This window comes from Fukomys damarensis, unplaced genomic scaffold, assembly GCF_012274545.1.
Source record: "Fukomys damarensis isolate Sample0158 unplaced genomic scaffold, DMR_v1.0_HiC HiC_scaffold_11, whole genome shotgun sequence".
Classification (NCBI taxonomy): Eukaryota; Metazoa; Chordata; class Mammalia; order Rodentia; family Bathyergidae; genus Fukomys; species Fukomys damarensis.
In genome coordinates this window covers 3,750,967-3,775,515 of record NW_022900923.1, presented here as the reverse complement: position 1 = coordinate 3,775,515, position 24,549 = coordinate 3,750,967, and the positions used below count along the sequence as shown (strand labels likewise).

At 39.2% G+C, this 24,549-nt stretch overlaps 1 long non-coding RNA gene across 1 annotated transcript; it reads left to right on the top strand.

The window, feature by feature from the left end:
- The first annotated feature begins 1,178 nt into the window (after window positions 1-1,178).
- Window positions 1,179-4,380, top strand: LOC104875111. Its single transcript, XR_783949.1, has 3 exons — window positions 1,179-1,389; window positions 1,613-1,804; window positions 4,104-4,380. It is a non-coding gene; the product is annotated as an uncharacterized LOC104875111 (long non-coding RNA).
- The last annotated feature ends 20,169 nt before the right edge of the window (window positions 4,381-24,549 follow it).

The following is a 24,549-nucleotide window of genomic DNA, read 5'->3' as shown; positions in this document are numbered from 1 at the left end:
GCATGGTGTTGAGAGCCCCTAAAATGACTCAGCACCTTGTCAATCATTCCTGTCACCCATGCTGTGAGATTCAGGGGAGGCGCCTAGATGGAGGTGCCTGGCCTTTGAATTCTGAAAGCCTGATTTATCCACACACTATTGCTGCTGATGCTGCTGCTGCCACCTGCTGAGCCTTTCATGTTACCCTGGAACCTTTCTCTGTTTGCACTCCATTCTTTGTTGGCCCGGACTTTCCCTGAACACAACTTCCTGAGATCTTCAATTATATAGCCACTTGCTACCCACTACTGGGTGTATACTTGGAAGTTTCCTATTGTACATAAGAGCCTGGAATCTACCAGCCTGTTCAACAGCAACACTGCTTTGGTGATTTTTTTTAGCCAATTATAATATATTTTTTGAGTGACACTATGTAAGATATTAGGTTAAACATCCTACAAGTATAAGTTAAGTTAACTCATAAAAATACTTTGAAATCATGATTTTCATTATGCTCATTTTATTAACTAGTAAGTTGAGGCAAATAAGTCCATTGACAAGAACAAATAGAAGTCTGCCCATATCCATTCTTTCCTTCTTCCAAAATAGAAGGTCTGATTTTTGGCTATCTGGGAAGGAAGTTGTTAGCCCTACACAGAAGTATCACCTCAGGGCTGTGTTCCAGTCAATGGGATTTAAGTGAAAGGACTGTGTCAAGAATCTTCCTTAAAATGTCACTGGGTATCCAGGTCCTTAGTACTTTGGACCTTCCATGAAAGAATTCAGTCCAGCCATATAGTGGTTCTGTAAAAGTATAGAAGATGAAAGGAGGGGTAAAGGGGAGGAACAAAGAATTAGGATGTGTTATTTATGTGTACCAACTCCCCACAATCAATGTATATAAATTTTAGTAAAATATATAAAGCAGATATATAGAGTTACACCTGTTAGGTAAAAGAGCTGAAAAATCAGGACCAGATCAGGACTACAACAAGCGTTTATTATGGGGAGGATCTGCTGGGCTGTCTCCTAACAAAGGAAAAACAGCATGGAGGAACAGGGAGCTTCTTTTATAGGAGTGGGGTGGAGTTAACCTGAGCTGGGGTGGAGTTGAGTGAGGTAGCATTAAGAGATTGGGGAGCCTGTGACATCACTAGGAGGGTCTTGTGACATCACTGGTTACCTGGAGGTAGCAAGTATCAGGTTACTCTTTTGGCATGAAGAGAGGCATGATAGGAAGAAGGCTGTCCCTTGGTAGGAGAAGCCATATTTAACATCTAGACTTATTCCATGTGGCAGCCATTTTAAAGCACAGAGAATTATGGGAATGAAGCTACTGTTTTACGTAGCAGCCATCTTGAGGCAAGGGAATCTAACACCACCTTCCTTTGAGAAGTCAGGCAGCACTAGGTAGGGTAGGCATCTACACTGAGCGTGAGAGTGGATATCTTTTTATGCCCAAAAGCAACTCCTGAGTTCTGAGGAACTAGGGTAATTATGAGACTATGGACAGTTTTGTTAGAGGTTACATTGGAGTTGCAAAATGTCTTCCTGGTTCCTTTCAGAAAGTCTTTAATCATGTAAGAAACTTATGAAAAAAATTTATGAAAGAAAATATTCTAATTCAAATCAGGTCTCAGTCCAAGGCATGAAGGTCCACGAAGGCTCTGCTTTCTGATACCCATAGGCCATCAGTGGGGCGACCAAGTATTCCATGTGATGGCTCTGGAGAGAGACAGCTCTGCATCCACATGAAAGTGCACAGCGTAGAGCTGGAAGACGTTGCTGTGCTCTGGGGGGCTGCTTCAGGTCTGACACCTAACAGGTGATTATAATGCTTTATGCCCTGAGGTCTTTGTCTCTTCCTTGAACAACAACTGGTGCAGCAGCTACTTGAAATCTATTCTGTCCTTCTGGCCTGCCAATGTCTAACTGCCTAACACAAAGGCAGATTCTCCCTCTGACCTCTTCCTTTGTTTTGTTTTCACCTCTGCTACTTAAAATCTGGATTTTCTGTTCAAGGCCCTGGAGGTCCTCTTGACTAGTAAGGAGGTCACCGGCCATGGCACAGGCTGGCAACAATATCTTACTGGCACTGTGGGGCCGAGCCTTCATGATGTGGCTTTACCAGCTAAGTCCAGATTTTACATGAGAGAAAAATAAAGTTGTCTAGCTTATGGCACAGATATTTTGGCTTAGAGTCATGTCTAATCTTAACAATATGAGAATATTGCTTAAGGTCATGCAGCTGGTAAGTGGCAGGAAGGCCCTAGTCCAAACCCCAGTTTGTCTGATTTGAAAAGGCCCAGTTCTATTGCCGTAGTGTTATACTGACCTGGGAGTAAAGAAAGACTCTTCACAATATTAGGTATTTCAAGCAGGTCCACTTGATCTTGGAATACAGTCGCTATTTTGTTTCCAGTTACTCTGTCCTCCTAATTACATTTGACTCTGGCTGATATTAAATTGGGATCTATACTCCAAGCACGTGCATGTGGGTTTTGGCAGGAGGAAGGGTCCCCAGAAGGCCTGTCTGACCTTCAATTCTTGTTAGATGCCTGGACAACAGAGAAATGCATACCAAAGCCCTGGAAAAATTAGATTTGCATGAAAATGATTTCCAGCTGCCTTCTTCATTTGCATTAAGGCAAGCACCCCAGGATGTGCTCCTGGTGGGCAGGGTCTTTATCTGCACAGGAAAACCGGATTGCTGGGGATACTTTTCAGTTGCTTGTCTGTGTAATTCAGAGGTCCAACTGTGTAAAAATTCCTGGACTGTTTTGAACAAATGAAGTTGGGATCTTGACTTCCTACAAAATACCTCAGTCTGACACCAACATTACAAATAAGATGATAACCACCTCCACTTTGTCCTTGAAGATGATGACAAAAGGGAGGGTAGAAAATAATCATTAACAGTCATCACTTGGAGTTAATTTGATTTCACATCAAATTTCAACATCTTCGAAGAACTAATTGAAAGGCTATCAAATTCATGAGTTCATTACATAGATAAGATATGGTTATAAATGTTGGTAGTTTTCTGTATAATGGACATAATCCTATAATTTACTGGGCAAATCTTACAAATAAAACAATACAAAATAATATAAAAAACCTAAGTTAACTTATTAGTAAACACATTAGACTTTTAGAAGAAAAATTTCAAATTGATCAAGAGAGTTAAGGAATGTTTTAAATTAATGGACAGATATATGATATTCTCTGTGGGATGACTTAACATACAAACTATTGGCTTTTCCAAAGAATTTTATCAAATTATAGGTATATCATTCTGATCAAAATTGCATTGGAACTTTAAGAGTAAGCAAAATGATTCTAAAGTTTACTTGCAAGAATAGGTAATGAAAATAAGTAAGGTAATTTCAAAGGGTTATAATAATGAGAGAGCTTGAGATTTAAAAACATTGTAAAAGTAAAATAAATAAAAGTGTGGTACATGTAAAAGTATAGGCAGACTGACAGGCCCAGACTGACAGCCCTTAGCATATATATAATAATTTAAGAAATGATGAAAAGTAATGAAAGACTAATGGGCTATTCTGTATTAGAATATTTAGTATTTGGAAAAACATTAATTTAGGTAGCATTTAGATAAACATTTAATTTAGGTAAATTGTGGGTAATTCAAAAAGTAGGTATCTCACAAAGAAAACATAAAAGAGGTAAGTATATATCCAATTTCTGGATATAGTTGGATTTTTAACAATAAAAGCAGTAAGACAAGAGAAAAGGTGAATTAATCTGGCTCTATAAAAATGTACACCCTTCCTATGTCAAGCCACACAAAATCAAAAGGTACATGGGCGTTCTGCAATGGCAGCGAGAAAGCTCCATGACGGACATATTCCCAGGGAAACCTGAGTCCCTGGTGAATAATAGATATTAAAACCCCAGCCATTTAGAGTCTCTGGAAGTTGTACTAATAATACACACCAGACAAAGAAGTATGTGTTCAAGTACAGCTGCTAAACCCCTGGGCAGCACAGTGAGGGTCTGCGGCTGCTGAGTGGAGGCCTCCTCGCCGCAGCCCCACCCACCTGGCTGTTCTGGATGGGCGCCGCCGGGGAGACAATGACCCTCATCCCTCTGCTCCTTGACAGGTGGCATGGCGCCTTGCAGAGGTGAGCTGGCCTGTAATGGTTCTCTTCCCTTCCTGCGCTAGTGAAAGAGGAAGAGGATGAGAGCAGCGTGTAAAGGTGGTTGTATCAGGGATGGAGATGAGTGAGCTAACCACACTGAGCTCCCCAAACAATGAAACTGGAGGCAAGCGCTGGGAAGAGGGGGTAGGAGCAAAGTGCATCGCATGTACGTATAAGGCTGCTAAAATGAAATGTATTCATCTGTAAAAGTAAAACCAATTAGAAAAAGAGATTTAAATAAAGGATTCAAAGTTGAAAAAAGAAAAAAAAAACCCGCTGAATTCACATGAGCCCACTGAAAGGTTAGTGGCTGCCTTCCTCCACTCCTGATAGGATGGGGACTCTGCAGTAGGTGGGGCAATAGAAAACATCCGGGCTGCAATTGCCCCAGTGCCAGCTCACTTATGGGGCCAGGATCCATGGCAGGACGGGCGGGCCAGCAAGAACAGAGGCTGCCATGTTCCTGAGGGCCCAGAAGAGTACTCAGAAATTCTACTCAGAGGAAAGACAGCCCACAGACACTGTTGGGCCTCTGGCAAAGCAATAGATTTTAATTAAAGCATGGAATCTGCAAGTTCAAGTCTATGGACACTCTTGACCTAATAGAAGAACAATGCCTAAAACCATTGGTCAGCTGGTTGGTTCCCTAGAAAGAATCAGGGCGGAGACCACTCAGCTTCCCCTGCCTGGATTTAAAGAAAAGACTGCAAAGCGTTTAGTTCTACACCTCCCAGAGCATTGCAGAAAGCAATCAGTGGATAATTAGGGAAGCCTGACAGCTGGGTGTGATAGTTAAACAAGACAAGTAGCTTAGTAGATCAAGAAAAGAGTGCTTAGTAGAACAGTCCCAGAATGCCATTCCCTAGGTGGCCCTAAAATACAAATACTATAAATTTACTCAGAAACCTTCTTGACCGGAAAACTCTCCTGAATCTTGATATATGCCAATGCAAATTCTCCCTAGAATATGCACATTTCCCTTAGGCCTTAATGGATTCCCAAAAATAATTTTTCAAAGAGACTGGACATCTCATTGTCCGAAATGACTAAGCACAAATAGACTCCCATCTGGATTTCCAAATATTGTTTCTTTCTAAAAGGAAACAGGATTGAGTGGAGAAACCGCTGATCCCAGGCTTGGAGCAGGGCAGGTAAACAATGGCTCCTCTGTGTGAGAAAAGTAGAAAGTGGTCCACATGGAAAGGGAGCTGAAGCTAGGAGCTTCTTCCAGTCAAATCAGGGGAACTTTGAGCGTCAAAACAATTGCTGAGAGTAATCTCTAAGAAAATAAATAATGTACATTAAACAAAATAATTAAGTGTATGCCAATTATACTGAAAAAATTAAAAAAGTAAATAAAGTGAAAAAGAAACTTTTGTAGCTCATTTGTTTATATTCTACTAACTGTCAGATTAAAAACTAGTAAACAGGAGGAATGACAATTAAAAAGCCACTGTTCTTCCACTATCATAAAAAATGGATCTGGGCACAAATCATCAGTAGAAACTCCAGACACTAAAGCTACTGGAAGTTTATTGGTGCATTATTTTTTTATTGTTGTTGTTGTTGGTACAAAATATCTGGCATCCAAAGTTAGAGGAAAGGTTTATTTAGCTTATAGTTCGTAGCGGTTTTAGCCTATGACTGGCTGGCTCCAAGGTGGGTTGGCATGGCAGAGGACGAACACTGTATGGAGGGCAGAAGGTAGTAAAACAAGCAAAGGACGACGACAGCTCTTTTATCTCTTATGTTGTATTCAGGATATTTAGGGCAGGTAGCATTTACACTCAATCTTGGTGCCCTTTATTTTAGCATTGTATTATGAATTAATCTTATCATTACACACTTTAGATCTAGCCACCTCTGAAAAAGCCTCACCTATAAACTGGATGAGGCTTTGGGGGAACATCTAGACATAAGCCATAACATTCTGCCCCTGGGCCCCCTAAAGACTCACACATAGCACTTCATGCAACATGCGTTTAGTCCATCTCTAAGAGTTGCCAAAGTCTTAACAGTTTCAGCACTGCTGAAAAGTCTAAGTCTAAAGTCTCCTCCGAGATTTAAGGCAAACTCTTACCTACGAGCCCCAATACAAATGAAAAGAAAGTTGAACAGTTTTAACATTTAATGGCACAAGATAGACGTTTTAAAAGTTACAAACAGTGGGACAGTAAGGAATAGGAACAAAGCAGGAATAAAATCCATCAGGGCAAACATGAAATCTCACTGTTTTCATTTTAGCAGCCTGGGAAATCTGGTGCAAGTTATGATTGCCAGAGGGCTTGGGTGGCTCTGCCCCTAGGGCACTGTGGATGGAGGTAGCTCCCTTGGATTCTTTCTGCCCCTGCTCTGCTCTCTCCTTGCAGTTTTTCTCAGACCATCCATGTTCCTGACTTTCTCAAACTTCTGGGGTCTCTACTGGACCTTTGGCTTCACACTCACAGCTTCGCACACTGCCCTCTCAGGGCCCTGTGGCCTCCCAGTCCTGCTTCTGAAATCTGAGCGCACGCCTTTCTGACCTCACAACTCTCGCATGCCACACACACCTAAAACAGTACCGCATGGATGGTGCCAAGGTCTGACACCAGCTGGAGCCATCACCCAGAATTTTTCTTATCATGGCTATAGGGGTTGAACGCCTATGAACCAAATCTTGAGGAACAACTTCTCTAGACCGCTGCCGTTCTGGAACATGGTACTCTGGGGCTCTTTTTAAAACAGCAAAGTCTTTCAACTTTGCAACTCTGAGGCTGCAGAGGCTGGCGTCCTGCTGGTTCTTGTGATGTCCTCAGGCCATTTTTTCTGTTGTCTTTTGAAATACTTGGCGTTTCCTTGCTAGTCTTTTCATGACCAATTTCTTCTCTGCTCCATCTTTGCACAACACACCTTTACTGGAGCTTCCTTTCTGGCCAAACTAAAAACATTGTAAAACATTCTGCTGGGCAGTTTGCTCTTGATTCTCAACATAAATCCAGCCAAAAGCCCAAACAGCAGCCATTCCATGGCCTCAACATTAGACTGCCTTGAAATTTATTCTGCAAGATTAATTAGTCTGCCATCCTTAATCTTAGTCTCAGGGAAAGTCTCTAAACTCTAGCAAAATGTGGCAAAACTTTCAGCCAAGGCATAGCACATATTTTCTGGAGTCCAGCAGCCAATGCAGTCCTTCTTCTCAGCAGAAACCTCCTGAGCTTGGTCATTACCAGAAGAATTTCTATCCGCATTCTGGTCTTCTGAGCTCGGACCACAGTCTCCCATCAAGTACAGCATAAGGCATTCCAGCTCTACTTTTTCAGCTGGTGCCTCTGAAACTTTCCTTACTCTTCCCCTTCCTACCAGCCAACTCCAAAGGCTCCTAAACCAAATGGTCAGGTAAAGTCACAGCAATGACCCCACTCCCTGTACCAAATTTTGTGTTGGTTACTTTTTCTCATTGCCAGGACAAAACCTGATATCCAAACTTAGAGGAGGAAAGGTTTATTTTGCTTATAGTTTGTAGTAGTTTTAGTCTATACTTGGCTGGCTCTAAGACAGAGTGGTATGTGCAGATAGACCTCACAGAGAAGAAACAGTTTATGGTGGGCAGAAACTAGCAAAGCAAGTAAGGATGACCACAGCTCTTTTTATCTCATATTTTATCTAGCCTATTTAGTGTGGGTAGCATTCATATCCTTAATCTTAGTGCACTTGATCTCAGCATTGTACCATGAATTAATCTTAGCATTACACACTCCAGGTCTAGCCATCTCCATGAATGCCCCACTGGTGCGACTTCATGAGGCTTTGAGGGACAACTGGACACAAGCCATAACTGTTGAGAAATTAGATACTGAGTCTCAGAGCGTCTTCCCATAGGTTGTTCATTATAAAAGTTATAAAAGGAATATGTAGCATGGAGAATTTGACACTGATTTAACTGATTTAGGTCATTAAAGTTATCCCAAAAACTGGGACCAAGTAAATGCAGGGGCTTCTTAATGAAGGACACAAATCACATATGGCATATTCCTGCAGAAACCCATCACCTAAAATCAGGCATGGGGCAACAACCAGACAAAGGCAAATGTGGTACACTCAGAGCACCACTAGTCTGTTTGCTCCTGGGAGCTCTGCTTCCTTCTCAGCTCTCCCATTCAATAAATCATCTCATTCTGCTTATTTCACCTCCTAAATATTGCTAGAATCCATTCACTTCTCTCCATTCTGTTACATCATGTAAGCTAATTGCTAAAACAGTCGCTGGCTATGCTCCCCCTGAATCCACGCCTCACAGGTTAGCATGAGCAATCTGTTTATGACGTGAATCTGATCATGCCACTTTTCTGCTTCAAGGAGTTTCCACGGCTCTCTGTGGCACTTGGGGAAAATGTAGACTCCTGCAAATACCTAACAAAGCCCATCTTGATCTGGCTCCTACACTTCTTTCCAGCTGTACCCTTCAATACATCCCCATTGCCAACAACACTATATTCTCAAAATTTCCTGACTTCTTTCGGTTTCCAGATTGAGATATGTTCTGTTTTGCAAAGATTTTTTTTATTATGCTTAGACCTTTTCTCTTTCTGCACTTTCTACCTCACTCCTTTTTGAGACAAACTCTTATTCATACTTCAGATTTTGGCTTTGGTAGGATTTATTACTAAAAGCTTTTATTATCCTCCTCTTCCCACTCCATCCAAGTCTAAGATATGATCTTGCCACACTGTACTGTCATTTGCTGTCTAAAGTCTATCCTCTCTAGTAGCCTCTAGGCTGCATGTACTAGTCAGCTTTCCATTATTGCATTATTAGAATACAAAACCTGGTGCCAGAAACTTAAAGAAAGAGATGAAGTTTTACTAATCTGATAGGCAGCTCTCAGAACAGTCAAGTCGACACAGGTAAACTTAAGCACACTCAAAAAGGCAAGGACTGAGTCTGTCTTCTCTATTTTGTTATCTAGTACCCATCACAATGCTGGGGATATGGCAGAAATTCAACGAGCTTTCTTTGATCACATGAATGGACAATATAGTTGCAGTGGGAGAAGTAAAGAGACATTTTACAAAATAGCAAAGGTTTCAAATGCAGCAGATGATATCAGAGACTGAGGCTAACTTCCTAAGCTTTCTATTTAAAAGAATTGTCTGTGTCCAGCTCTTACTTTCTAAATACCATTCTCTAATAAAAGGAGCCAAAGCTCACTGGAAAAAAGGGACAGGAAAATGTAAAATTATCCTAAAACACATTAGGAAGCTTGAATTTAAGGAAGTGCCCCAAAGAGGCTGAATCAGAGTGAAAGGTCACAGGGGTCAGCTAAGAAGATTTGAGTGCCCTAATCTGCTATCATATGAGCCACAAAATAAGTCGCCTTGAATTATACCCCAAGGGTAAAGATAAATACAAACCCATATTGATCTAAATCAATGGAATAAATAAATACATGAATAGAAAGAGATAACTGCTCCTTGAAGAAGAATTCCAACCAGTAAGCGTGGAAGAAAGATGCAAAGAGACATCAGTTAAATACTAGAATAATAATTGTAAGCATAAATCATTGATGAATGGACCCTAAAGTTAATACGTAAATGTTTGGAAGAATTTGTACAGTCTTAAAATATCTTCCCTCAAGATATTTTTTGTTACATGGGAAAAAATAGCCCTATAGTTTAGCAACCTGACAGACTTCAACTGAATCATCAAGGTTAATATAACCAACATGTCAGTCAGCTTTCTGTTATTACAACAAGTATGTGGGATAATTAACTTGTAAGGGTAAAAAGGTCACTTTGACTCACAGTTTTGGAGGGTTCATTTCATGTCACATTGTGCTATTGCTTTGCTCTGTGGTGAGGGAGCACACTATGGTGGTCCACTGGAACTGAACCTCATGCCTAACAAATGAAATAAAGAACAGGAGCTTGGGGTCCTACTATTCCCTCAGGGGCATGCTTTCAGTGACCTAAAGCCTCCTTCTACACCACACCTCCTAAAATTCCCGTCTCCCAATAGCGCCATGCTAAGGACAGAAACATTAACACTTGGGCCTGGGGTGACATTCTGGATGCAAGTTAGAGCAACTAGTCATAAGAAACATGGACATTGAGAAGCACAAAGGATCACTTCTGTGGGATATTGCTCAAAAATGCATAGCCCCGATCTAATGATGTGAAAATCTCAGATACATTTAAATGGAGGGGTAATCTATAAAACAACTGACCAGTTAGTTCCTCTCAAAAGTGTCAAGGTGATAAAAGGCAAGGAGATTGTAAGCAAGAGTCCCAGATTGTAGAAAAGTGGGAGGCATGACAACTAAATGAAATGTTGACTCATGCACTGTGTTCTGGCAGCAAAAAAAAAATGACATTATTGGAAAAACTGGCAAAATGCAAATTGTGTAGGTGAATAGTAGAAAGGAAAAGAGGTTGTCTTAGCAACCAGATTATTGTGGAAGAGAACAACTGTTTGCAAACACATTAAAGTATATTATAGGTACAACAGGTATGAAATAACACCTAACATTCAAGGTATTGAAATATTGATTTTTTTAAAAAAGTAAACAAATTCTTCAAGGTGCCTGACATTTGCCAAAGTGCTAGGTGTCAAACAGCAGCCTTTTTGATTTCTGGTTTTTCCTATTTCGCTTGGGTTGTGCCAGAACCCTTGGTCACAGGGTCCAGGTCATCCATGTGTTACAGACTGACTGCTGGTCCTCCTGCTACACGGTGCTCTGTGGTGAGCTCCCTTTGAGCCAGGCCCAGGGCTCAGGGTAGGGCTGACAGACCCCGAGGCTGGGCCAGAAGGTGCAGAAACCTTGCATTTTCAAACTCACAGGACTCGTGGAGTCATTGCCATCTGAGGTCTGGCTAGGGTGCAAATGAGGTTATACATTGTGCAATCAGCAAATGCCCCACCTATTCCCCGCTCTGGTTCCTCACCACCTCTTAGGAAAGGCTGTGTAGGGCAGGGCCCCTTGCATCAGCATGGCCTGAAATCTCCTCTGTTTGCCAGGTCACGTGTGCAAGCCTGTGTGTGTATCTGTGTGTGTGTGTGCACGTGTGCATATGTGCAAAGACACTGTGGGATGGGCTCTGCCGCTGTGAAACTACAAAAGTCCATCAAGTGCTCCCTAGGGGATGAAATCCCAGAGCTTAAGAACACCAAGCTGTCCTTTTATGAGAAAAATAAATTTCAATTTTTTAATTTAATTTAAAATTATGAAGCACAGTTTCATATGCACAATAATATAGCAAACACCCACTTTGGAATGTTAATGTCTGTTTTGGTAGAAAATTTCCCAGTCATCAATTCCCTAATGGGCAAACAAACATCAACAAAACATGAAGTAATTAAATTACAATCCATCAATCTGCTGCTGCAGTGCTCCTCTCTGTACACATGATTTCACTTTACCCTCATAAATTTTTTAAAATAATACATTCATAAAAGAACTGGATTAAGCAATACTTTGAAGTCATTATACTTGAAAGAACTTGGAAGTCATAAATAATATTTCTTGTCAAAATAATATTAGCTCATTTTTCAAGTTTACCTTCCCACTAATGAATGAAGTTTTTACAAAAATTTATCCAAAACCCAGAAGTTGCAGTTATGATTCACTTTCTGTACCTTAAATCTTCTGAAGGTGTTATTAGGATTTATAGTATTTTTCTCATAGAGAATTCGGGGCAGTGGTTTATTCAGGCGCTAGAGTTATTTTGTCCTTGTGTCTCCTATATTTTTGGAAATCAGGGTCCCCTCTGAAGAGCAGCTGAAAGGGAGTCTCTCTCCCCCCAAATCAGCAGGACTGTAAGAGCGAGTGCATTTCAGTCTTTTTCCTTTAGTGGATTGAATACATCCATTTGCTCAGCAAAACTCAATCAACGCTAGCCAATCCCGTGTCTTATGCTGCAGCATCGTTGTTGACTGGACCGTGGCTGATCCTTCCTCAGAACCAGCCAGGATACCAGGGAGAGGCCTTCTGCACCCTCTGGAGAAATCTCTCCTCTCTCTCAGTAGCTCACCTGCAAGGAAAAGAATCTCTCTTTGAGATCTGCCATTCTTGGCTTAGGATTTCCTGACAAAATACCTTAATTTTAGCTTGGATCTGTTCTCTGCGTGTCCCAAACCAAGGTGACTGTAATAGTTACTGTGGAGTTAACTTTCTTCTCTAAATCTTGTCATTCTTTGGCTGGGGAGAGACAGCAGGCAGAGATGCCTTGTGTCCTGTCCTAAGGGTTGACTGCATGTGTCCAGTGGGCCTGTCCTGGTGACCAGGTGTCCGGTGCAGTCCCAGGGCAGATGCTGCTGGCATCTGTTTTGTTGATGTATAGCTGTTGACAACTGGTTGACCTTAAGTAAACGAGATCTACCTTTCGAAGGTGGGTGGTCCTCATCCAATCAGATGGAGGCCTTAAGAGGAAACTCTGGTGCCTAGAGAAGCGGGGATTCTGCCTGGAAACTGAAACAGAAAGCCTGACTGAGCTTCCACCTGCCTACCTGCCCTGCTGGGTCAGAAATGCTGCCCTCGATTGTGCTGCCCATTCCTCAAATAAACTTCTGGGTGCACAGATAGGCAGACAGACAGATATAAATATCCTCATTTACCTGTAAGTGGCTAACTAGGTTTGCACGCATGTATGTACAATGTGTGTATGTATCTGTCATCTCTCTAGGTAGCTTCTATCCACCTACCTGTCTACCTCTGTCATCTATTTTCCCCATTAGTTCATTTCTTTGGAGAACTCTGACTAGTAGAACTTATTATAAATCTGCCTTATGTTAATTTTTCCTTCTTCTCATCTTTTCTTTCCTCCCTCCTTTCTTTCCTTCCTTCCTTCCTTCTCTCACCTGTACATGCTGCCCCCACAACACCCCACAAAGCATTTGTCTTTGCAACAGGAAGGTACTCTATTCTACACCAAAGACTAGTGACTTTCTTCCTCTCATGCATGATGTTAGATTCCGTGACATACATGGAAGTCATAAGACCGGGCCCGAAAGTCACGAGAGCCGTGGTGGGTTACCCCGACATCACTGTCAGCTTACTCCTTAGCAATAACCGAAAAACATCGCATATCTGATTTATCCCTTAGGATGAATTCTCTTTAGCTTCTGTAGTCCCTGATAAGGGCAGTGAAAAGTACTTAAATAATGGTATATTTTGCATTATCTAGGACAGTGAGACTAGGCACTTCTCCCTAGTCTGACAAAAGTCAAAGATGTGAGGGTGAGGAGAGGGCACTGAGGCCTGGCTGTTGTTCGTCCCCCCAAGGAGGTGCAAGGTGCTATAGATCTTTTGCAAATGGGAAGGAGAACAAGAGATGGAAGGCAGGGATGTAAAAAGAGTAAAGATGTGCTACGTCCATGAACCAATTTCCCACGGGGAATGTCATCATTATGTACTGCAGATCTGTACTGCTAATGCAATTTTAAAGAACTGAAAATAGCAATCTTTTCCATGATTGACTTTCATTTTCCAGAGATATAAAAAAAAATACTTATTATTTTTCAAAACTTTCAAACAAATTGTTTTTGGCCTGAGACTTTATAACCAATTTGGCGCTCAAGATAACCTCTCCAAGCCGTGTCATAACTTCCCCAAGGGAAGAGGTCAGTTGGAAAGAGTACGGAGCCCCGGAGAGACCTACGCTGTGTGTCAGACTCCATTTGACTTGGTTGTTCTTCAGGTGTGAATTACAACACAGTGGAAAAGAAACTCACAAATGTGCGTGCTCCTTTTTGTATTCTGAATAGGTTACTTCTTTTCCAGCACCACTTTCCCTCTAATCAGGCTAATTTTGGAGAGTGCTTTTGAGAGTGGAAATAGGCATTTTAATTTAGGAGCATTTATTAAAAACACTGTTACAGTGAATGACCCACAGTCCATGAAGAAATACTGCCTTTTTTGCCTTTGGCATTCAGCCACAAGCACAGTGGAGCTTATGGAAAGCACACACTAGGTCTATGTGCCTTCTGTGGGGTTTCTGTGTGCCAGACAGGACAGGAGTTTCCAAAGGAGACAGCAGTGTCTGTCCCCAGGGCCAGCTGGAATGCCAGGCCTTCCAAGCTCTAGGCCATTGATGATGGAGATGTCCCTTCCCAGTGACCTTGCTGGATCAGGCTGGCTCTCCTGGTGTCAGATGGGTCCAGGTTAATATCCTAAAATTCATTGTTTTAATGACAGACAAGTGTTTTTGGTGACAATGCCCTCGAGCTTTAATTTTTTTCTGCTGAAAAAAATGGACTGCAGACACCCACATTCCCAACAGTCTAACAATAAGTAAATTAGCATCTGATGCTTGTGACTTCAACTTTAAAAATTTATGATGCCTCTATTTATTCTTGTCAATTTTAAGAGTTAATGCAACTTCTTGAAAAATCATTTAAGTGCAATGTGGTTGAAACATGGGTATGTCTCGCAGCCGAAATGTGAGATTTGCTCATATACAAAATCAAAACGGATCATAAAACAGCCACTGAAACCTTTTGCCAATTGTCTGTAAAAGGAGACCCCTAATGACCTACAGCAGGAATATAGATGCAAAGCTGTACTTTGCCTCATGCCCTGGGGAGGCTTTTGGCTTTGAGATTTTTGTCTCCTTGCTGCCAAATGCTAAAGCCAAGTACATTGCTAAAGCTTTAGACACATTTTCATCAATAAAATTTCTTATAAAACAGATCCTGCAAATGCTGAACTTATCTGCCAAAGAGCCAATTAATTATTTTACATCCTTGTTGAACAATGAAATAATTTATGATGGGTAAAAGTTTTACCATCACAAATTAGTGTTCTGGAAACCACAAGGTCTAGATTTCAATTAGCAAGAGGCATCAAAATTAGGGATGAAAAGAAGTCATGCTTTGTGTTGGAAATTCTCCCCTCAGAGAAATAAAACTCTCAAGGAACAATGACCCAACTAATTTGAGGGAATATGGCTTTTAGAAAAACAAATCGTTGTTAAAGGGAAAAGTTCAAAACCCACTCAGATAGCTGTATTCCTCAACCTTTTCTACCCCAGTGGTCCTTCTTTTGGTAAGTCACATTGTTGAATTTGGACCATCTTGCCCGGCGTGCAGCAGTATATGGCATGTTAACCACAACTCAGTCACTGTCTGTGAATTCCTTCTATATACAGCTACTCTGGTTTCTCAAGCTCAGACTAAAGGTGGCATCGCAGGAGGGGGCCCCAGGTCCCTACTGGCTGGTTTGGATCTTAATGCAAGCCTTTTGCAGGTGACAATGTCCAACCTCGTGGACCAGGTAATTGGAGGTCACATTTGTGTACTCACCCAGGATGAAACCACCCAGCTGCAGGCAGATGCGGGAGTGGATGGCTGAGGTTGAAACAAGGGACAGCAATGCAGGTTACAGGCAGGCAAGTCTTCAGACACAGTCTTCATTCTCTTGTGAGCCTTCTGGCATCCTGAGATGTCTAAGTGGGAAGTGATGGGTGGGGACAGCATAAAACTCTCCCGAACCACATCAAATGGTGTAATGTGTGAAATTGTGAATTGAAATATCTTGACTCTTCTTATGGTCTCAGTAGCACCAGTTTTTTTCTGTTCATGTCTTTACTTCTAATTCATTAACAACTTCAGGACAGTGAACTTGCCCTGTGAAAATACCTACAATTGGCTGGGTTTGCTGAAGCAAAGTTCCCTTGAGTTATGAATTTTGATCTTGGAGTCATAGTGTAACTGCTTTTGGAATTCCTGCAAGCCACTCATTTACACCAGGGAAAAAATATTGGCCCAGCCTTTTTCCCTTTACCCAGTCCAGGACGAAGTCCCATCCTTTAAGAAGTCTGGTGTATGTGTTCATTACCTATACCTTCTCCCTTACCTCCTGACTAAATGTGAAGCTTGTATCTTGGGCATGTTTTCTATCTGCACTTTACTGGCCAAGTGTAAATCATCCATGTGTCTTCAAAATGGACCAACGAGCCCATATGAACTTTGGTGTAGTTTTCTTTTTGGTACCAACTCATCAGTTGTCAAATCCTTATATATGGTCAGTCTATTAAAACTTTTATTTGCAAATAAGATGAATTAGGTGGAATATTACTTTAAGAAAATAATTTTTATTCTGATAGTAGAGTAACCAATAACTTTCTTAATAATACTTAATTACCCTGATCTAGATTTCTCTGTATATAGTTTCCAGAAGAGTCTTCAAAAGCACATATACTTACAGAAGCTTTAAAAAAAATGTTGGCCATTGAATCTTGTGTGTTCACACTGGGCTTCATCCCCCACCCTTTTAAAAACATTTTATTCTGAAACACAGTCTTACTAAGTTGCTAAATTGCCCAGGTTGGGTTGTCATTTGTAAGAAATGAATGCACCTTGAGACCATAATGCCAAGTGAAATAAATCATAATGTCAAGCTTAAATATTTCATGGTTTCTCTTATATGAGAAACCCAACATATACATAGAGAGCAAAATAAAAGATAGATAATAGGCCATAGGGAGATAGATCTTTTACAAAAGGAAAGGGACTAAGAAAGGAGGGAGCGGGGAGAGGGGACAGGAAGGGATTCAAAAAGGACTGAGATGTGTTCTGTCCATGCACCAACTCCCCAGGAGGAATGTGATCATTATATACTGCAAACATGCACTAATAAGGAATAAAAATTGAAGAAAAAACAACCACTGACCCCACACATGAAGCCCATCCTTATGACCTCACTACCTCCCAAGACTCCCCTTCCTAACTCTCCTGGGTACCCCTCCCACTGGAGATTAGGTGTCTGCATGCAACTTTGGGTGGGTGTGCACATTTTCAGTGTGTGGCTGAGGGGAAGAGGTTACAGCTGAAGGTGCTGTGCTGGCAGATGTGTTTACCTGCGGTCCCAGCAGTCAATCCAAGCACCTGCAGGCTCCCAGGGCAGAGGCCTGGCTTGAGAGCTGAGCAGGGCCGTGTCTTACTCTCTCCTGCTAGAGTGTGTCGGATATTTCTTCTCCCACCACCACCTGCTCCAGACCTTGGTTATGGGAATATAAGGAGCTTCTTAATTGCTACCTGCTGGAGCAGGACTTTGAGTCAAAGGACTTCTGGATGGAAGAAACTGAGTCTTGAGAGAGGACATTCATAAATGATTGAGATAGCTTCACTTCTGTGATCAATAAGTTCCTACCCTAAGGACTCTGGCTCACTAGTTTGCTAAGTTCCCCTTCTGCCAACATACGCATTATTTTGTTATTTCGTAAGCAGAAGCTAACATGTAGTGCTCTGTGAATTATAAAATGCACTTGACCCTAAGGATTACTTTTGTCTGATCTTGGAGTAGAATGAAACAGAAGGATCGGGCAATTGGCCCTAAGTCAGAAAGGACGACAAACTTTCAGGCCAGATCCTAGCATTTATTACATTTCAGGGCCTTCATATACAACTTTCAACCTCTCTAAATCTCAGTTTCTTCATCCCTGTTTTGGGAAATGTCATTCCTACCTCAATGGATTGCTAAGACATGGTGTCTAGGAAACCACCTACTGTAATTTCTGGAACCTGATACTGTTTCCAAATAAATGCCGAGTCTAGAAATCTATCTTACCCGCTGGTGTTTACAGTAGGGTTTTCTGCTCTCTTGAACGTTTTCGCATTCACTCACTTTAGATATCAAGCCCTGGTGTGAGTGTGAGTGGTGTGTGTGTGTGTGTGCACGTGTGTAGTGAGAGGAAGTTGGAGGTATGTGTATGATTCATTTGAGCTGAATTTTGGCATGGGGTAGTGTTTTTGCATATGGCTACCCAGTTGCCCAGCATCTTCCCCATTGAATTACTTTAGTTTCTTTGTTGCAAACCAATTGGCTATCCTGTGCAGGCATATTTCTAGAGTCTCTGTCCTCTGATATAGACACTGACTCCTTTGCCAACACTACACCATCTTGAAGTCAGGCAGTGTGAATATTGCAAATGTGTTCTTTTTCAATACTGCTTTGGCTGTTCTAGGCCTTTTCCTAGAACACTGGCTTATCATTTTCTATGAAACAAGAATTGGAATTGTGATGAGATTACATTGAAGACTAAATGAGTTTGGGGAGAATGGATACCTTCTCAATATTCAGTGTTCATTTGATGTGCATGGTGTATCTGCATTTATTTAGATCTTTGATTGCTATTAGCAATCTTGGTGGAGAGAGCATCTATGTCTCTTCTTAAAATTATGCCTAAGTATTTCATGTTTTTTAAAATTATTATAAATGGTACTTTTTGACTTTGTTTTTCAATTGTTCATTCTCATTGTGCCTGCATACAATCCAAAGGGGAAATTTGTCTTTATACTCCCAACCCTTCTGGTATCAAATATGTGATATCCACCAACTCTTTGGGAACACCAGTGGGGGGTCTCAGTTTAATTCCAACACAAACCACCCATAGTCAGACAGACACCACAGGCGAAAGCTTGGCCCATGAGGCTGTTGAGTCACAGAAGTCAGGAAGGCAGTTGACTCACTGCTACTGCTTTGTTATCAAGGATGCAATTCATGAACAACATGTAAAGCAAGGTAAGCTTTACATGCATAAGCAGCATGGAGGGCCTGCACCCTGATGTGCCCACCAACCAAGGAGCTCTCTGAACTCTGAGGTGAGTGTGCTGGGGGGTTTGCTTATGTAGACTTGATTCACGAGGTCCCTGGCTCTTGGTGATCAAGTCCATCCCCAGCCCCTGTCCTCTCCCTGGAGGGTGGGGGTGATACTCAGTCTTCCAACTCTCTATTCCCATGGTGACCGGTGGTGACCAGGCCACATCCCCTAGGGTGACCGCATCAGCATAAACTCAGGTATTCTCTGAAGCTGCTCCCTTCACCCTTAGAGCTGTGGGGTAGAAACGAGGGAAAGAGAACCAAAGATGCATTTCTTATTTTACAACATGACATAAATGCAAACACACACACACACACACACACACACACACACACACATATTGGGTTTGAGTAAATGTTTGTTTGGAACAAATTTCATCTAAATTGCCAAAATTGTTAGCATGTTATCCACAACATTCTTTTATAATTTTTTAAATAGCAATAGGAGCTGGGGATTTAGCTCAGTGGTTCTGCCATCTGCCTCGTAAGTGCAAGGACCCAAGTTCTATCACCAGTACAAAAAAAAAGCAATAAGATTTCTTCATTCTTGAGGTTTGTGATTCATATTGCCTTTCTTCCTCTTTTTATCTGATGAGCTAAGCTAAGAATTTACAGTTCTTTTAAACATATTTTCAAAGAAATAGCATTTAGCTTTGTGATTTATTATTTTTATATTTCATTGTCTTCTACTATTATCTTTATTCTTTCTTTTCTTCTACTTGTTTTACGTTTACTTTGTTCTTACTTTCCTAGATTTTTATGTAATTCTTTTCTAATATGGTCTATCTTGGTTAACCTAGTATGTTCAGTCAAAAAGAATGTGCACTGTTGGAGTTTCAGGGTATAGCATTGTATGTGTGTTAAATTTGGTAAGTGGTTGATATTGTTGTCCATTTTCCACATATGTTGATTCTCTCTGCTCTTTCTTTCTTTCTTTCTTCTTATTTAATAAATTTCTATAACCACGAGATTATCTATTTCTTTCATTTTATCAAATTTTGAGGATTTTTTAAAGTGTGTACACATTGTCATATTTCCTTAGATATAATCATAAAATCTTTTATTTTTCCTAATACTCTATATATTGTTGTCTAACTCATATTAATTTATCTACTCCAGCCATCTGCTTATTGTTGCATAGTATATCTTTTTCCATTCTTTCACTTCCTGTCTATGTCTTCAGATTTCAAATGTAACTACTATTAACAATGCAAAGTTAGGTCTTGCTTTTGTAGTTGTTATGATCATATCTTCTATTTAACTAGAATTCTTAGCTTGTTATTTAATAAAATTATTGACATAGTTGTTCTTGGTTATTATTTATTATTTGTTTAGGATTAATAATACCATTGGATTTTTTCCTGTTTCCAGTTTTATACCTTATTATTACTATTTGAATATCTTTTACAATTTTGCTGTTGATTTCTATTTAACCTTTTTATTATTACCTTTTAAACTTTGTCTTAGGCTTACAGTATAGAACCTTAACTTTTTAGTGTCCAAGCTAATATTTCAGCAGTTCATGTAAAGCACAGAAACCTTGCTATGACTCTTTACAGAATAATTTACCCCCCTACACTGAGTTTTGTTTTCTGTTTCACTACTTATTAATTTTTAGCACTCTTTGAAAATAGCATTTAAAAATTTAAATAGCTATATGCTCTTAGAAATTTTCAACATTAGTTTTTATAGATTATTTTCAGAAGATGTTTAGATTTAAGGCAAAATCGAGCAGAAAATATAAATATTTCCCATACCATAATAAGCATTTAGCATAACACTAATTTTATCATAAAGTCCCATAAACATGGGTGTGTCACACTCAGTTTTATTCTTTAGAATATTTCTATTGATGAATTATTAAATTTAGTTTTATGAGTTTTATTATATTAAACAATGAGTCCTTATGAGAAAAAAATTGCAAAAAGAAAGTATTAAATTTTTAATATTTATTGTTTATAAAAAGCATCAAAATTTTCAACATCAACTGGTTTTTGGTGTACACTCTAAAAAAGAACAACAGAAATAAATTCCTACCTGAACTACAATAAAAATACCAATAGAACTCTACAAAAAATATTCTTTACTTCAATTAGGACACCTAAGGGAGTCTTCACACATGGAAATAGCACGTTCCATACACACATGTTGCTTACACTGACAGCACATGTATTTTGCTTTCCTGGCTTTTTGTAGGGCATATTTGACATCTGGCTGGTCTTACCATTTTGTCAGGAGGTTCTTATTATATTATATAATGTGTAGTTGAAAGAAACATAAAACATCAATAAAATAGAGCATTAAATTATTAATTTCTATTGTACATTTAGAATAAACACCAGTATTTTCATGTAAGCTGTGTAGTTGCTTAACAAACCTAAAAGATGACATAAAAAATAAAAACCTATGTGAACTACAATGAAAATACAATAGAACTCTACAGCAAAAATAATCTTTGCTTCAATTGTCACACCCAAGGCACATATGAAAATTGCGTGTTCCATACACAAATAACATTTACACTGATAACATTATGTTTTGTTTTCCTTCTTTCTTGTAGGGCAACATTGACACCTTTCTGGGTTTCCTGTTTTTTGTAGTGGGTCTTTGGGATGCTGTGCCTGCCTGTTCACCTGTCAGCTCACCAATATGCTCCACACATTTTTTGCATATTCCTTAGGCAGAAAGATTGTTTTTCCTTGGCAGTAAATGAACTCTATGAGTTCCAGTCTCAGTACTCTAAGAAAATTTCTCCATGGTATTTTGCACTTGTTATTTTCTTGGTAAACTGTCAAACTATTTATGTCACACATATTTAGGATCAAGTAAAATACAACCATTGGCCAACACTTTGTGTTTTGAATGACATCATAGTTGCTGCATAACTCATCAACAACATCTATTCTATCTGGTTTTGTTGTAGAAAGTTTCCATCTCAGGCTTCCATTTTGTTGAGTTCCCTATTGATATTTCCATAATGGTGCAACGTTGACACTCAAACTGCCAGTTTATTTTTCTTTAGCATATATTACGTCAATGTAAATCTTTCTGAAATCAAAAGATTGTACTGTACAATTCTCTGTTTTCAAATTGCAAAATTTCATTTGGGATTTCTGTTTTGTTCCTGCAGAGAGTTCCTGTCCTGGTGAACTTGTGCTCTGTTAGCAAATGTAACATCAATTAGAAACTGGTAAACCAGTTGTTGCATGTCACATTCTGATTAGTTTGGGAGATGTGAGCAACAAGTCTGTTCACAATGTTATTTGATTTATTACTATATTAATACGGACCTGATAGCTGAGTTCCAGGATAAATTTCTAAATTGAAAGCATAATAAATCTTTATGTCTACAAGGGCATAAATTTTCAGGCCATATTTTGACCTTCTGCTTTTCCATAAGTCTTTTACATTCCTACAATTACCATGAGAAATCCCTGCTAAGTAAGCAGATCTATGAAAGATTTTAGTTCAGCTAGTAAGGTGTAGTAACAAATGCATTTTTGAATATGGGTATTGATCCAGACAGAACATTTTACTTGTATTTCAGCCTTTGTGTATTTCACAACATCTTGTAGCATTTTGTCTATTGCAATTTATAACACTGAATGGTAGTGCTGGCATTCTGTCCAATATGTTTCACTCCTGTCAAGACCCTTACTATATTTTTTGAACTAGTTCTAATGTTAGGTTGTTCCATTTTATTGCATAACCATTTTGTAACATTTTGATTAGTCAAATTTGTATTCATATTGCTGTTTTCTTCATCATATTAATCAAGGAGGTCTGAATTTCCTGTGTATTTATCAGTTGATTTTTGCTCCATTTCACTGTCACAGAAACTTTGGTTCACATCAAAGTAATCATCATTATTATCATACACCCACACCACTCTTCTGTTATAAAATTATTCTTTTCATCATAATGGATCATCGTCATCCATGCATGAGTAATCTGATGATTCACTTTTGACCTCTTCCAAAACTTGCAAATGTGGTTTTGCATGTGCCATTGTACTGAATTAGGCTACTTCTACCAGAAAAAAACAAAAGAAAACTTTTTTTTAAACAAATCCTAGAGTGGTGTGGCTGTATTATACCCTCTGTGATCTCAGGTAAACATATGCAAAATCCATTAGGTGGAGCATCACGTGGGTGAAAATCCTGGTTGGTCACTTTTTCACAGGTGCAAACACTTTGCCTTTCATTACACCAAGTGGGAAAACACAAAGATTGCTTCCTGTACCCCAAAGCACAGCTACTGAGACATTTAGCTGGCTACTATTACACCTGAGTACAAATATACAGTATAAAAGTATGGGTTGGATTTGTACAATTATGCTCTATGGGTAAAGAAATGAAGAAAGTCTTAATTTTATGTAACTGTTTTTTTCATTCCAGAAGTTCTTTGTTCTTAAAAATCCCGCTTTTCATGTGGTACCATTCCCCTTCTGTCTTAAACTTTACCTTTAACATTTCTACCAGCATAGATTTAGGGAGATAAATTCTTTTTCATTTTATTTGAAAATGTCTTCAATATTCTCATTAGATAAAGATTTTGACTTGACAAACTTATTTTCCGTCAATTTAAAAATGTCCTGCTGACTCTGGTTTTTATTATTTCTGATGTAGAAATAAAATGTATAATTGATTTAATTATTGATATCTGAATGCATTTTGAAAATTGTGCAAGGCTTCTTATTCTACTGTTATTGAAAGAACTATGTTAATGTCTACAGCTACAATTGTAGATTTGCATATTCTTTTAGTTTCTTTTTTTTGAGGGGGGTACCAGGAATCAAACTCAAGTCCTTGTACTTGCGAGGCAGGTGGCAGCACCACTGAGCTAAATCCCCAGCCCTATTTTTTTAGTTTCTTTGTATTATTACATTAGCATGTTATTTAGCCCATACTAATTTAGAATTATTGGATTTTTCTGGACTACTGACACTTTTATTGCCATTATATATTTGATATATCCTCATTAGCTCCAGAAATATTTTGTCTTGAATTATACTTTGATTTTACACAGTTATACTTTCTTTTGTCTGGTATTTTCATAGTATAGTTTTTCATTCTCTTATTAATAAATGAGGTTTTGTTATATTTAAAGTGTATTTCTTCTAGGCAACATTTAGCTGAGTTTTTTTGTTTATTTTTAGTTTTGGTAATTCAACCTGAGATTTTCTTCCTTAAAGTATATTTTATCCACAATTTTATCACTGACGTAGTTGTCTTTACATTAATACACATATTTCTCTATTTGTTTTCTGTTTGCCCTAGATGTTAACTATGTTCTTTTTTCATTATTTTTGATTAACCATATTTTTATACTAAATATTCATTTCTGTTATCTTTCTAGCTATATATAAGTGATTGTCTTAGAGACTGCAGGCTTTATTTCTATTGCTTGATATTGTTCTTTCATTTTGGAAATTTTATAATCATTGCTTTTTAAATATGGTTTATCCTTTCTGCTTCTTAGATCTCTTTACTGTGTTCCATATATTTAATTTGATGTTTTCTGTATTTTCAATCCTTTCTGTTATCCTGTTTTTGCTGATTTTATTTTCTACTGATCTATCTTCCCATCATACATGTGCTTTTCTGCAAGTCAAAGCAGTTTTTAAACTCACATATTGAGTTCTTATTTTCAAGGATTGTAGCTTTTTTGTTAAGATTTACATTTGATTTCTATTTAAAAATAATCTAGTGGGCTGGGGTTTAGCTCAGTGGTTCCACTGCCTGGCTTGCCAGGGCAAGTTCCTGAGTTTGATCCCCAGTACCAAAGAAAAAAAAAATCTAGGTTCCAGTTCACAGATGAACTTCTCAATCTTAT